Here is a 16,515-nt window from a genome sequence, read left to right on the forward strand (position 1 = left end):
GGATGTCGAATCGAGGTGTTCCTCGACCTCCTCCGTGTTTCCTCTTGCACGATGGCTTCCTCCCTCTATGTATGCATTAACCGCACTTTCCGTGACCGACCAATCCTCCCCGGAATCAAGGTTAAACGAGAGAAGGTGCAGCAATCCTACTAATTTTTCAACTTTTTTAGTCCTTGTCCAAGTTTTCTTGTAAAATGTTATTCTATAAGTCAGGTTCCCTAAATTAGACGATCCAGAAAGAAATTCATGCTTAATCATGGAAGCTATGTCAAGTTTCTCCATGGGGAGCGGAATATCAAGATGGTGAGGTCCCACATTATGCATAGCTAATAAACGAGAGGAGATGAGACCCCCACAAATTCCTCCCTTCTCACGGTTAGTGGCAAGTCTGTTGGCTATCAAAGCTCCCAAGTTATAAGTCCTATTACCTTGTAATGCAGCAGCTAGAAAGGCTAGATCCGGGATAGTTATTTTACTTCCATTCTTTCTCGCTAGAACGCACTTGGTAATGAAATAAGCGAGATAACGAATAGCTGGGAAATGAATACTACTGATTTTACCATCATCCTCTGAGAAACTCCTTTCATGACAAATCATCTTGAAGAGGTCCAAGAGCTCTTGCGGTGATCCCTTTATCTTCTCACATGATCCCCATTGCGGCACTTTGATTGCTGCACAAAAATCACTGAATGGCAAGTTGACAGTTTTATTATAAATTTTGTACTGAACCATGGGGTTAGATTGTGACCAATTGAACTTAAAATCTTGTACTACTGACATAGTCAGCTTCACATATTGGCATGGTTCCCCATCAACAAAATCATCCAATCCTGCACGAGAGATTAAATTTTGGACGTCCTGCAAAATCCCTGCACTTCTCATGAAATCCGCACACCTGGATAGTAAGTGAGATATACTCCTTCTTCCCGGTGAACTCTCATGACCTGTGGCACTTCCAACTCATGTTGGTTGAGTTGGTGCCTACCTCCTTCCATTTTCTGAAATTTTCAACAAACAATATAAAACTTGATTTGGTGACATGTAATTGAGGGAAACTACCATAGGAACTTGCTAGAGTACTAATCATGCATCAAAACTAATTTCTAACACTTAGAACAAGCATGCAAGCTCACTAAACATGTTACCTACAAGCAGCAAAATATTCAAGATATACTCAACCAAACAAAATTCTATTTGGATAATCGAAGGAGTCACATACCGGAGAGCAAATGTGCCAAATTTGAAACAGAAATCTGGGCTGAGCAAAGAGATCGAAAAATCCTGAGCTCTTGAGCAAAAACGCGAGTGAGAGAAAGTTGGTTCGAGTTTTTTCGGGAGAGAGAAGGTGCTGGGAGAAAGAGATGAAGGAGTGGGGCAAGGAGGGGCCCACACCACATGGTGGCGCGCCCACCTCCTTGGCCGCGCCGGCCTGTGGTGTGGCACCCTGTGGTGCCCCACAGGTCATCCTCTGGTGCTCCCAGGTGCCTCGTCGAAAAATAGGACCAACGGTGTAATTTTCGCGAATTTTTGAAAACTTTGAAAAATGCACATTTTCTGGGTATTAAGTTTATTATTGCTGGCCAGGAAAATTTTTGAAATCTCAAATCAACTAAGAAACTTTGCAAATTAAAAATGCTACAGCAACTAAAGCAACTAAAGCAAGAGGAGGAAGAAAGAGATGTTGTTTACCTCCTCTATGCATATAAGATGTATTTGTTAACAAGGTTGATCAAGTCTTGCCACCAAATAAATTTTACATAGCATATGAAGAAATAAACCTCAAATCAATCATGTTACCTTGAATTGTATTGATATGGATCCAATCACAAGAGTTTGATATTCTTCTTTAGGCTCATATATAGGACAATCAATAGTTCCCACTTTGATAGTTATCACATTAGAAATAGTATTAACTCCGCACGCTTTTTCAATCCTCTTGGGGAAATAGACGGTGTGTTCCTTATCATCAACATTGAAGGTAACCTTTCCTTTATTGCAATCAATAACAGCCCTCGCGGTGTTAAGAAAAGGTCTCCCAAGAATAATAGACATATTATCGTCTTCGTGCATTTCCAACACAACAAAATCAGCTAATATCAAGCGCTTATTAGTAACTTGAACAGGAACATCCTCACATATACCAACAGGAATAGCAGTAGATTTATCAGCCATTTGCAAAGATATATCAAGTAGGTATCAACTTATCTAAGTAAAGTCTCTTATAAAGAGAAAAATGCATAACACTAACACCGGCTCCCAAGTCACATAGAGCAGTTTTAACATAATTATTCTTAATAGAACAAGGAATAGTAGGTATACCGGGTCGCCCAACTTCTTTGGAATTTTGCCATTGAAAGAGTAATTAGCAAGCATAGTGGAAATTTCCTCATTGGGGATTTTCCTTTTGTTAGTAACAATATCTTTCATATACTTTGAATAAGGAGGCAATTTAATAGCATCACCAAAGGGATTTGCAAGAATAAAGGTTTCATCCAATCACAAAATTTATTATAGTGTTCTTTCTTCCTTTGATTTTAGTTTCTTAGCAGGAAAAGGCATTTGCTTTTGCACCCAAGGTTCTCTCTCATTACCATGTTTCTCAAGCAATAAAATCTTCTTTAGTATACTTTTTATTTTTAGCATGCTTTTCAGAGTTCTTCTTCAACTTCTTCTTTATCGGAGTATCATTCTTATCATTATCTTTATCATGTTCATTACCACTTTCAGCTTCAGCATCGTAAATAGAAATACTATTAGGATCATTAGCAAGTTCGAGAGATTCTACAACATTTTTATGTTTCTTCTTCTTTTTCTTAGAATGAGCTCCAGGTTCAATGCGTTGAGAATCTTGTTCAATTCTTTTGGGATGCCCTTCAGGATATAGAGGATCCTGGGTAGAGACACCACCTCTAGTTGTTACTTCATAAGCATGTTTTTCTTTAGAATTATTTCCTAACAAGTCATTTTGCACTTTAGTGAGTTGATCAATTTGAGTTTGAACCATATGAAAATGTTTAACAAGCATCTTAACATCATTGGAGGTTCTCTCCACAATATCATGCAATTGACTAATAGCTTGAGAATTTTCCATTAAATGATTCTCTACCCTCATATTAAAATTTTCTTGTTTAACAATATAATTATCAAACTCATCTAAGCATTGCGCAGGAGGTTTTGAATACGGAATATCTTCCCTAGTAAAGCGTTGAAGGGAATTTACCTCAATCATGGATGAAGGGGGAATTATCTCACATATATCTTCTATTGGAGGTAGATTCTTCACATCTTCGGATTTAATACCTTTCTCCTTGAGAGACTTCTTGGCTTCCCTCATATCTTCATCATTCAATTTAATTAAACCCCTCTTCTTCACTATTGGCGTTGGAGTTGGTTCAGAGCGTAGTCCAATCATCATAATTCCGGCCTATTTTAGCCAATAATTCTTCAAACGTCGTCCGGAGTTCTTTTCCTGAAAACACAACCAACGACAACTATCCGTGTATGCCCTAGACTCAATGGTTAGTCCACTATAAAATATATCAAGTAAATCATGCTTTTCTAAATCATGGTCGAGCAGAGCTCTAATAAGAGAGCAAAATCTCGCCCAAGACTCGTGCAATTTCTCTTCATCTCCCCGATCAAAATTATAAACTCTCCGCAAGCAAGCATGTTGAGCACTAGCAGGAAAGTATTTCCGAAAGAAAACAAAGAAGCAATTCTTTTGGACTTTTAATAGAGCTAGGTGGCAAACTATTATACCAGGTTTTAGCGTCATCCTTTAATGAGAATGGAAAGATTTTAGCAACAAAGTAAGTACGCTTCTTAACATCATCGTGAAAACAAGCTACTCAAAGTAGATAACTCAGTCATGTGTTCAACGAAGACTTTCTTTTTCGAGTACTCACAAAAGGGTGTTTTCTCAACAATAGCTATATGAGATAGATCAAGAGAAAAATCATAATCTTTATCCCTAATGTTTATAGGAGATGTGGCAAATTTAGGATCGTGAGACAGTTTATATCTAACAGAGTATGTTCTCGCAAGCAACTTTTTAATTTTTCTTGCATCAGTAGTAGCATGGCATTTTTCAATAAAATCATCATCAAGTTCCATATAATCTTCATCAAGATCATCACTAGAGTATTCAAGTTCGGTGAATTAACAGTGTAGTAACATCGGGAGTTTCGAGTATTTTCTATTTGTCTAGATCTAGCAATTGAAGCATCTAGAAAAGTTCCCAATGAACCACTATCATCAAGCACAACAGACATATTATCGTATTATGAGAGTTTTCAGATTCAGCAGAAGTACCAGACATTTGAAGCATGTGGCGGTGAAACAAGTTTATCAATCACGAGATGGTGAATCAAGAGCAACAGAGGTACTCGTAGTTGTACCTTTTCTTGTAGTGGATGGTAATATGGCGACCTTAGTATCGCGAGTTTTACCCATGATGGAGAATTTGCAGCGAACAATATCAATCCAAGTGAACTTCCAAATAAAGCTATGCTCCACGGCAACGGCGCTTGAAAATAGTCTTGATGACCCACAAGTATAGGGGATCGCAATGGTCTTCGAGGGAAGTAAAACCCAATTTATTGATTCGACACAAGGGAGACAAAGAATACTTGAAAGCCTTAACAGCGAAGTTGTCAATTCAGCCGCACTGGAAACAGACTTGCTCGCAAGAGTTTATCGATAGTAACAGCTTTATAGCTGTAGCGAGTAGTAAAATAACAAGAAGCAGAGTAACAAAGACGAGCAGTAGTGATTTTAGTAAACGGCAGGATTAAAATACCGTAGGCACGGGGACGGATAACGGGCGTTGCATGGATGAGAGAAACTCATGTAACAATCATAGCAGGGCATTTGCGAGATAATAATAAAACGGTATCCAAGTACTAATCAATCAATAGGCATGTGTTCCAATTATAGTTGTACGTGCTCGCAATGAGAAACTTGCACAACATCTTTTGTCCTACCAGCCGGTGGCAGCCGGCCTCAAGGGAAACTACTCGGATATTAAGGTACTCCTTTTAATAGAGTACCGGAGCAAAGCATTAACACTCCGTGAACACATGTGATCCTCACATCGCTACCATTCCCTCCGGTTGTCCCGATTTGTCACTTCGGGGCCATTGGTTCCGGACGGCGACATGTGTATACAACTTGCGAGTAAGACCATAAACAATGAATATCATGATGAAATAATAACATGTTCGGATCTGAGATCATGGCACTCGGGCCCTAGTGACAAGCATTAAGCATAACAAGTTGTAACAATATCATAAAAGTACCATCTACGGACACTAGGCACTATGCCCTAACAATCTTATGCTATTACATGACCAATCTCATCCAATCCCTACCATCCCCTTCGGCCTACAGCGGGGAATTACTCACACATGAATGGGGGAAACATTGCTGGTTGATGGAGAGGCGTTGGCGGTGATGGCGGTGATGATCTCCTCCAATTCCCCGTCCCGGCGGAGTGCCAGAACGGAGACTTCTGGCTCCTGAGACGGAGTTTCGCGATGTGGCAGCGTTCTGGAGGGTTTCTGGCGATTTCGACTTCTCCCCGTGCGTTTTTAGGTCGAGGCGAATAAGTAGTCCGAAGGGGGGCGTCGGAGGCCGGCCGAGGGGGCCACACCACATGGCCGCGCGGGCCCCCCCTGGGCCGCGCCGCCATGTGGTGTGGGGCCCTCGGGCCTCCACTTCAATTGTCCTTCGGCTCCGTCATTATTCCGGGAAAATAGGCCCTTTCGTCAAAATCCCGAGGTTTTTCCTGAAAGTTGGATTTCTGCCCAAAAACGAGACACCGAACAGATTCTGTCGAAAACAGCGTTAGTCCGCGTTAGTTGCATCCAAAATACACAAATTAGAGGCAAAACAATAGCAAAAGTGTTCGGGAAAGTAGATACGTTTTGGACGTATCAAAAACAGAGTACAACTAAGGACCCGAGGGCACGGAAATAGAAATCCCTTGTTTTTTATGTTTTCCATTTTCGTGAAACCCCTTGTTGTATTTTGAACTTGATTTTTATTATTAGTCCACTGTAAAATAGCCACTCCCGAAGCGGCATCCCCAAAGAGTGGAAGAAATTTGTGCTGCCATTGAGGTGAGGGGTGAGGGCGGCGATTACTCGACATCATTGTGCGTGGAAAAAAGAGTGGAAGATGACAGTGAGGGGTGTGTTGGAATGGAGGTTCCACTGCATTATTGATGACTCCAAGTAGAAAGACTGTGCGTGACGGCGAGTATTGTTGCAATTTGTGTTGGCATTGAGGTTTTCCAAGCAGCAAGTCGAGTTTTGTATCGGCTGTGGCCCTCTAGAACCTTCTAGAAACTGTTCGATCAAATACCGAAACGTTCCCGAACTTTTGTGAAACCCGGAAAGTAACTTCCCATATATGAGTCTTATTCTCTGGACTATTCCGAGCCTTCTCCGGATGTCCTGGATCCAATCCGAAACTCTGAACAACATTCATCTCCAATTCATATTATGTATCTACCCTAAGCGACATCGAACCTTAAGTGTGTCACCCTACAGTTCGTGAATGATGTAGACATGATCGAGACACCTCTTCGATCAATAAGCAATAGGAGGACCTGGAGACCCGTAATGACTCCTACATATTCAACGATGACCTCGTGATTGCATGAACAATATGCAGTCATGACCAAAGCCATTTGTCTCGCGGTACTTTACTTATCCGATATTCGATCATCGGTATCAACCATACCTAGTTCAACCTCGTTACTGATATGTACTCTTTACCCTTTCCATGATATGACATCCCTTGTGACATAGTCACATCTTGCAAGGTAATTGGCTGATATCTCACTGAGAAGGCTTAGAGTATATCTCTCTGTCATCTGGATGGACAAACCCCATTCTTGATTCATTTGCCTCAACTACCACTTTCAGAATACAAAATGCCACTTTTAAAATCACCCAGTTATGGTGTGTCGTTTGATGTCATCAAAGTGTTCCTCCAGTGTTAGTTATTAATACAATTTTAGGTCTAAGGATTGGGTTAGGATGCATTTTAAAGCTACATCAAAACGAACTCAATGACTTGGTTTTGTTGCTACGCTTGCTATGGGTGTGCCCATCATATCATTCTCCTAATGACATGATCCTGTTATTAACAACATTCAATGTTCATGACCAGGAAGCATTGATCATCGATTAATCAACAAGCTAGTTAAACAAGAGGCTTACCAGGGACTCCGGTTAGTTCACAAAACACACATATATTAATATTTCCGGTTAATGCAATTATACCGTGAGATAGAATTATTTACCATAAACAAAAATATATAATAATAACCACTTTATTATTGCCTTTTGAGCATATCTCCAACACAAATTTCCTTCAGAGGAATGGTTTGGGAAATCTTCAATTTTCCTTCACCTTCAATGAAGCCTACAAAGGTAGCAACGAAAACAAATCAACACTCAAATATTGGCCAATTCTTGAAAATCATAGCATGGTGCTGTAGGTATAACGAGTTCACCTTAGCAATATTTTGGTGTACCCTTCTTTAAAGGTCTTGCTCCATGGAAGTGTGTGATTCAAATCCCTCATTAAAATACATACTTAGTAGCTCCCTAGAGTTTTCTTTGTCAACCCATGTCCTGTAGAGGTTGACAAATAAGCATATCTATGTTCACATAACAAAGACCAATCAAAAAGTGTGTTTGTGTGTGTGATATAGGAGCACGTCATTCATGACATGTCCATTATTGTTCATAAGACCAATTGGAACAACATAAATTTATCAAGTATAATTTAAATGCAAGGTGAATGTGCAAGAAATTTATTTGATCATCATCCAAATGCGAAAACACAAAAAATGCATAAAAATTTGAGAAAGCAATGTTGCCCATCTCATGTTGAAACACATGTGCATCAATGGCGTGCACATTTGTAGTATTTGGATTTTTAGAAATGGCTTAGTCTTCAATAATATGCCTTGTTCATCATTTCAAAAAAAATCACTCCTATCACATTGCATGAAGGAATTAGGGAGTTGACGTTATTAAAAATTTTGCCGATAGGAGGACGATGTGAGTTTTAGAGACAAGGAGGGTCCTGATATTGCTATGTTTCTATTTCTGCAGGTGCCACCAAGTTCGATATGCTATTAGAACCATGACCCTTCATAAACCCGGTCCATGAAATTATATACTGTATGGACCGACACTTCCAAGTCAAAATTGTCTAGTACTTCCAAGCAGGGACTTTGTAGTTTTCTATACAACTTTGATTTTAAGGGTGTTCTGTTCAACCTGGTACCTCTGAGGTGAGTTTGACCCAGTCTACAAAGCATGCACATTTCTAGGACAAAAACCTGTCGTGTTTCAAATAGAACCTCGGAGAATTTTTTTTCTTTACCTGCAAGTAAAATCCATCTTTTGAGATCTTCTCGTTAAGAAGGTAGCACCAAGGTTTTAAAGTGGAACCTCTGAGATTCAGTTTTCCTGCACTGACAATTCGAATTTTGTACTACTTTGGAACCTCCAGGTTTAACCATTTGGTACTTCCGGTCTTCTAGTTTTTGTAATAACGGCTGAATTTATGCTTTACCCTATAACTAGACCCATACCCCGAAGGCAAAAGTAGAGGTTTTTGGAGTAGTTTCTTCTAAGAGAAAAGACACATCCTTTCTTGACCATACATTTTCCTCTTCTCCCATGCATCTAAATATAAACCTCCACTCTAGTATGAAGAAACCTAAGGTCCTTTCTAAAACGAACTATTTACGATATATTTGTGGGAGGCTCAAGATTCAGGTGCTAGTCTAGTGTTGTCACTTCATGGTGGGTGTGTGCATCCAAGCCGGCTAGATTTCACTTGAAAACCAGCGTAGTGATTCGTGAAGGACCAATAGTTTATGAAAACGGGTGATCTCCTAATTCATGTGAAGATCCCTATTAGTCGTAGCACATAAATTTAGTGTCCTAACTCATGAAGAATGTGTTGGTATTAGTGAGTAATGACTTGGTGTTCTTTGGACTGTGTGTCCTAGCCCCCTCTTAGAGTTCTATCGGGGCCCGCGTCAATTTTTATTTTTTTTCCATTTTAGTAGATCTAAATTTCATTCCCTTTATTTCATACATTTCACTAATTTCATTCTACATCTACACTTATTTTAAAGGGTAGCGTTGATACGTCCAAAACGTATCTACTTTCCGGAACACTTTTGTTGTTGTTTGCCCTCTATCTTGTGTGTTTTGAATACAACTAACGCGGACTAATACTATTTTCAGCAGAATTGCTCTGGTGTCTTGTTTTTGTGCACAAATCCAACTTTCGGGAAATTTCCGGAAAATAAAGAAAAACCAATATTTCACCTAAAGACTCCCGAAGCCAGAAGACGAGACAAAGGGGGGACATGAGGGGCCCACACCCACCCTTTGACCTATCCTTCGCACTATATAAGCCTCCTGACCTGAAAACCGGAGGGGTTCGACGTTTTTTCCAGAAAGAGTTCCACTGCTCCGTGATACGTCTCCGACGTATCGATAATTTCTTATGTTCCATGCCACATTATTGATGATATCTACATGTTTTATGCATACTTTATGTCATATTTATGCATTTTCCGGCACTAACCTATTAACGAGATGCCGAAGAGCCAGCTTGCTGTTTTCTGCTGTTTTTGGTTTCAGAAATCCTAGTAAGGAAATATTCTCGGAATTGGGCGAAATCAACGCCCAGGGGCCTATTTTTACACGAAACTTCCAGAAGACCGGAGGACTTACGAAGTGGGGCCACGAGGCGCCGCCACACTAGGGCGGCGCGGCCCAGGTGCTGGCCGCGCGGCCCTGGCGTGTGGGGCCCTCGTGTGGCCCCCTGACCTGCCCTTCCGCCTACATATAGTCTTCGTCGCGAAACCCCCAGTACCGAGAGCCACGATACGGAAAACCTTCCGCAGACGCCGCCGCCGCCAATCCCATCTCGGGGAATTCGGGAGATCGCATCCGGCACCCCGCCGGAGAGGGGAATCATCTCCCGGAGGACTCTTCACCGCCATGGTCGCCTCCGGAGTGATGAGTGAGTAGTTCACCCCTGGACTATGGGTCCATAGCAGTAGCTAGATGGTCGTCTTCTCCTTATGTGATTCATTGTCGGATCTTGTGAGCTGCCTAACATGATCAAGATCATCTATCTGTAATGCTATATGTTGTGTTTGTCGGGATCCGATGGATATAGAATACTATGTTATGTTGATTATCAATCTATTACCTATGTGTTGTTTATGATCTTGCATGCTCCTCGTTATTAGTAGAGGCTCTGGCCAAGTTTTTACTCTTAACTCCAAGAGGGAGTATTTATGCTCGATAGTGGGTTCATGCCTCCATTAAATCTGGACAGTGACGAAAGTTCTAAGGTTGTGGATGTCTGTTGCCACTAGGGATAAAACATTGATGCTATGTCCGAGGATGTAGTTATTGATTACATTACGCACCATACTTAATGCAATTGTCTGTTGTTTGCAACTTAATACTAGAAGGGGTTCGGATGATAACCTGAAGGTGGACTTTTTAGGCATATATGCATGCTGGATAGCGGTCTATGTACTTTGTCGTAATGCCCAACTAAATCTCACTATACTTATCATATCATGTATGTGCATGGTCATGCCCTCTCTATTTGTCAATTTCCCAACTGTAATTTGTTCACCCAACATGCTATTTATCTTATGGGAGAGACACCTCTAGTGAACTGTGGACCCCGGTCCATTCTTTTACATTGAATACAATCTACTGTAATACTTGTTCTACTGTTTTCTGCAAACAATAATCATCCACACTATACATCTAATCCTTTGTTAGAGCAAGCCGGTGAGATTGACAACCTCACTGTTTCGTTGGGGCAAAATACTTTGGTTGTGTTGTGCAGGTTCCACGTTGGCGTCGGAATCCCTGGTGTTGCGCCGCACTACATCCCGCCGCCATCAACCTTCAACGTGCTTCTTGGCTCCCACTGGTTCGATAAACCTTGGTTTCTTACTGAGGGAAAACTTGCTGCTGTACGCATCATACCTTCCTCTTGGGGTTCCCAACGGACGTGTTAACTACACGCAATCAAGCTCTTTTTCTGGCGCTGTTGCCGGGGAGATCAAGACACGCTGCAAGGGGAGTCTCCACTTCCAATCTCTTTACTTTGTTTTTGTCTTGCTTTGTTTTGCTTTACTTTATTTACTACTTTGTTTGCTGCACTAAAACAAAACACAAAAAAATTAGTTGCTAGTTTTACTTTATTTACTGTCTTGTTCTCCATATTAAAAACACAAAAAAATTAGTTACCTGCATTTACTTTATCTAGTTTGCTTTATTTACTACTGCTAAAATGGGTACTGTTGAGAATACTAAGTTGTGTGACTTCACTGGCACAAATAATAATGATTTCCTATGCACACCTATTGCTCCACCTGCTTCTACAGCAGAATTCTTTGAAATTAAACCTGCTTTAATGAATCTTGTTATGAGAGAGCATTTTTCTGGTGTTAGTTCTGATGATGTTGCTGCCCATCTTAATAATTTTGTTGAACTATGTGAAATGCAAAAGTATAAGGATGTAGATGGTGACATTATAAAATTAAAATTGTTTCCTTTCTCCTTAAGAGGAAGAGCTAAAGATTGGTTGCTATCTCTGCCTAGAAATAGTATTGATTCATGGACTAAATGTAAGGATGCTTTTATTGGTAGATATTATACCCCTGCTAAAATTATATCATTGAGAAGTAGCATAATGAATTTTAAGCAATTAGATAATGAACATGTTGCTCAAGCATGGGAGAGAATGAAATCTTTGGTTAAAAATTGCCCAACCCATGGACTGACTACTTGGATGATCATCCAAACCTTTTATGCAGGATCGAACTTTTCTTCGCGGAACCTATTGGATTCAGCTCGCTGGAGGTACCTTTATGTCCATCACTCTTGGTGAAGCAACAAAGCTTCTTGATAATATGATGATTAATTACTCTGAATGGCACACGGAAAGAGCTCCACAAGGTAAGAAGGTAAATTCTGTCGAAGAAACCTCTTCCTTGAGTGATAAGATTGATGCTATTATGTCTATGCTTGTGAATGATAGGACTAATTTTGATCCTAATAATGACCCGTTAGCTTCATTGGTTGCTCTAGAAGAACATGTTGATGTAAACTTCATTAAAAATAATAATTTCATCAACAATGCTTATCGGAACAATTCTAGTAATAACTATAGGCCATATCCTTATAATAATGGTAACGGTTATGGTAATTCTTATGGGAATTCTTACAACAATAATAGGAGTGTACCCCCTGGTCTTGAAGCTATGCTTAAAGAATTTATTAGTACACAAACTGTTTTTAACAAATCTGTTGTAGAAAAGCTTGGGAAAATTGATATACTTGCTTCTAAAGTCGATAGTCTTGTTGCTGATGTTGATCTTTTGAAATCGAAAGTTATGCCTAATGAAAATCATAATAATAAAATTGTTACTACAACAAATGCCATCCAAGTTAGAATTAATGAGAATATAAGATTGATGGCCGAATTGCGTGCTAGGTGGGAGAAAGAAGAAAATGCTAAAGAAGATAATATAGCTAAAGTTTGGACTATTACCACCACTAGCAATGCTAATGCTCCACATGTTGCTGCACCTCCTACTAATAATGGTAAAAGGATTCGTGTTGGCAATGTTTCCACTTCTAATGCAAAGCCTGCAAAACTGCCGGAAACTGCTAAAACTGTTGAAACTGCCTGTGATAAAACTGCTAAATTTTTTTCCAACATTGGGGATGATGATCTCATTACTTTAGATTATAATGGTTTGGATTTGGATGATTGCCACATCTCTGAAGTTATAAAGTTCTTACAAAAACTTGCTAAGAGTCCCAATGCTAGTGCTATAAATTTGGCTTTCACAAAACATATTACAAATGCTCTCATAAAAGCTAGAGAAGAGAAACTAGAACGTGAAGCTTCTATTCCTAGGAAGCTAGAGGATGGTTGGGAGCCCATCATTAAGATGAAGGTCAATGACTTTGATTGTAATGCTTTATGTGAGCTTGGTGCAAGTATTTCCGTTATGCCTAAGAAAATCTATAATATGCTTGACTTACCACAATTGAAAAATTGTTATTTGGATGTTAATCTTGCTGATCTTTCTACAAAGAAACCTTTGGGGAGAGTTGATAATGTTCGAATTACCGTTAACAATAACCTTGTCCCCGTTGATTTTGTTGTCTTGGATATTGAATGCAATGCATCTTGTCCCATTATACTGGAAAGACCTTTTCTTCGAACTGTTGGAGCTATCATTGATATGAAGGAAGGTAATATTAAATATCAATTTCCTCTCAAGAAAGGTATGGAACACTTCCCTAGAAAGAGAATGAAGTTACCTTTTGATTCTATTATTAGAACAAATTATGATGTTGATACTCCGTCTCTTGATAACACTTGATATACACCTTCTGCGTCTAGCTGAAAGGCGTTAAAGAAAAGCGCTTATGGGAGACAACCCATTATTTTACTTCAGTACTTTTATTTTATATTTGAGTCTTGGAAGTTGTTACTACTGTAGCAACATCTCCTTATCTTAGTTTTGTGCATTGTTGTGCCAAGTAAAGTCGTTGATAGTAAGGTTCATACTAGATTTGGATTACCGCGCAGAAACAGATTTCTTTGCTGTCACGAATCTGGGCCTAATTCTCTGTAGGTAACTCAGAAAATTATGCCAAATTACGTGAGTGATCCTCAGATATGTACGCAACTTTCATTCAATTTGAGCATTTTCATCTGAGCAAGTATGGTGCATCAATAAAATTCGTCTTTACAAACTGTTCTGTTTTGACAGATTCTGCCTTTTATTTCGCATTGCCTGTTTTGCTATGCTTGATGGATTTTTCTATTCCATTGACTTTCAGTAGCTTTGTGCAATGTCCAGAAGTATTAAGAATGATTATGTCACCTTTGAACATGTAAATTTTAATTGTGCACTAACCCTCTAATGAGTTGTTTTGAGTTTGGTGTGGAGGAAGTTTTCAAGGATCAAGAGAGGGAGATGATACAATATGATCAAGGAGAGTGAAAGATCTAAGCTTGGGGATGCCCCGGTGGTTCACCCCTCCATATTTTAAGAAGACTCAAGCGTCTAAACTTGGGGATTCCCAAGGCATCCCCTTCTTCATCGACAACATTATCAGGTTCCTCCACTGAAACTATATATTTATTCCATCACATCTTATGTGCTTTGCTTGGAGCGTCGGTTTGTTTTTGCTTTTGTTTTGTTAGAATAAAATGGATCCTAGCATTCATTGTGTGGGAGAGAGACACTCTCCGCTGTTGCATATGGACAAATATGTCCTTGGGCTTTACTCATAGTATTCATGGCGAAGGTTGAATCTTCTTCGTTAAATTGTTATATGGTTGGAATCGGGAAATGCTACATGTAGTAATTCTAAAATGTCTTGAATAATTTGATACTTGGCAATTGGTGTGCTCATGTTTAAGCTCTTTCATCATATACTTTGCACCTATTAATGAAGAAATACATAGAGCTTGCTAAAATTTGGTTTGCATAATTGGTCTCTCTAAAGTCTAGATAATTTCTAGTATTGAGTTTGAACAACAAGGAAGACGGTGTAGAGTCTTATAATGTTTACAATATGTCTTTTATGTGAGTTTTGCTGCACCGGTTCATCCTTGTGTTTGTTTCAAATAACCTTGCTAGCCTAAACCTTGTATCGAGAGGGAATACTTCTCATGCATCCAAAATCCTTGAGCCAACCACTATGCCATTTGTGTCCACCATACCTACCTACTACATGGTATTTCTCCGCCATTCCAAAGTAAATTGCTTGAGTGCTACCTTTAAAATTTCCATTCTTTACCTTTGCAATATATAGCTCATGGGACAAATAGCTTAAAAACTATTGTGGTATTGAATATGTACTTATGCACTTTATCTCTTATTAAGTTGTTTGTTGTGCGATAACCATGTTTCGGGGACGCCATCAACTACTCTTTGTTGAATATCATGTGAGTTGCTATGCATGTCCGTCTTGTCCGAAGTAAGGGAGATTTACCACTCATTTAATGGTTAGAGCATGCATAATGTTAGAGAAGAACATTGGGCCGCTAACTAAAGCCATGAATCATGGTGGAAGTTTCAGTTTTGGACATATATCCTCAATCTCATATGAGAACATTAATTGTTGCTAAATGCTTATGCATTAAAGAGGAGTCCATTATATGTTGTCTATGTTGTCCCGGTATGGATGTCTAAGCTGAGAATAATCAAAAGCGAGAAATCCAATGCGAGCTTTCTCCTTAGACCTTTGTACATGCGGCATAGAGGTACCCCTTTGTGACACTTGGTTAAAACATGTGTATTGCGATGACAATCCCGGTAATCCAAGCTAATTAGGACAAGGTGCGGGCACTATTAGTATACTATGCATGAGGCTTGTGTCGTCGTGGTGAACAGACAGATGCCATAGGATGGCTTAAGTTGGGGCCGAATGGACGCAAGAGGATTCGGGGGAGGGTTTGTGATTAGATGGGATGAACTTCCGGATGGTTTCCTCAAGAACTTAGCCAGGGCTAGAGGTTGAAGAAGAAAGACATAAGGAAGAACTCGCTCTAGATCATCATCTTTATTGATCTCAACAGGCTACAAGTTTCTCCGTACAAGTTCTTCTGTGTTCATGCGCGTCTGTGTAAGAAGGGCTGCCCCCTCTCCTTATATAGGGGAGAGGTGGCTTACAGGGAAAGAAACCCTAATGGCATCTTTGACTAGACAAACTACTTTACAAAGCTACTTTAATCATAGAAGACACCGGAGTCCTCTTTAATCAGAGATGCTGACGTCCTCCGGCTTCTTTGACCGTCATCCTTCTCTTTATCGTCAGCCCTTCGTATAAAGTTACTTTGCTTAGCTCATCTTTGTCTTCTAGCTCGGAGAGAATCTTTGACCAGTCCTGCCGACCTGCTCGTTCTTCCGGTGGCCCGGTATCTTCTTACCTGATTCCGGCATACCCCTCTTGGGGATACCGGCTTAGCTCCACTTAGCTAAGTTCTTATCTTTAAGTTCCAGTACGAACATTAAACCGGTATCTTGATGGCTCAAACCATCCGGTTTGGCATGCCTTTGGCATACCGGGGGTCATCCCCCCAACATTAGTCCCCGAAGCTGGTATAGTCTGGCGGATCCTATCCAACAGACCATGCCAGGTTCTTTCTTTTTAGGATACCGGTTTGATCTATCCGGCCTTAGGCTTGGATCCGGCATCTTTACCCAGATCATCGCTATCTCTTCTCCTTAAGGCATTATCCGGTGTCTTATCCTCCGGCATCTTAGTCATTATACACTTCCTCGGCGACGTCGAGAATATCTCGGGCCCCGCGCCTGTCAGCGACATGCGCACTGTGACTGACGCGCCAGTGTCAGGGGTCACTTCCCTTCGACTTATGCGCGCGCATTAACTGCCTCACAGCGAATCCCAA

The sequence above is a fragment of the Lolium rigidum genome, chromosome 7 (genome assembly GCF_022539505.1).
Source record: "Lolium rigidum isolate FL_2022 chromosome 7, APGP_CSIRO_Lrig_0.1, whole genome shotgun sequence".
In the NCBI taxonomy this organism is placed as follows: domain Eukaryota; kingdom Viridiplantae; phylum Streptophyta; class Magnoliopsida; order Poales; family Poaceae; genus Lolium; species Lolium rigidum.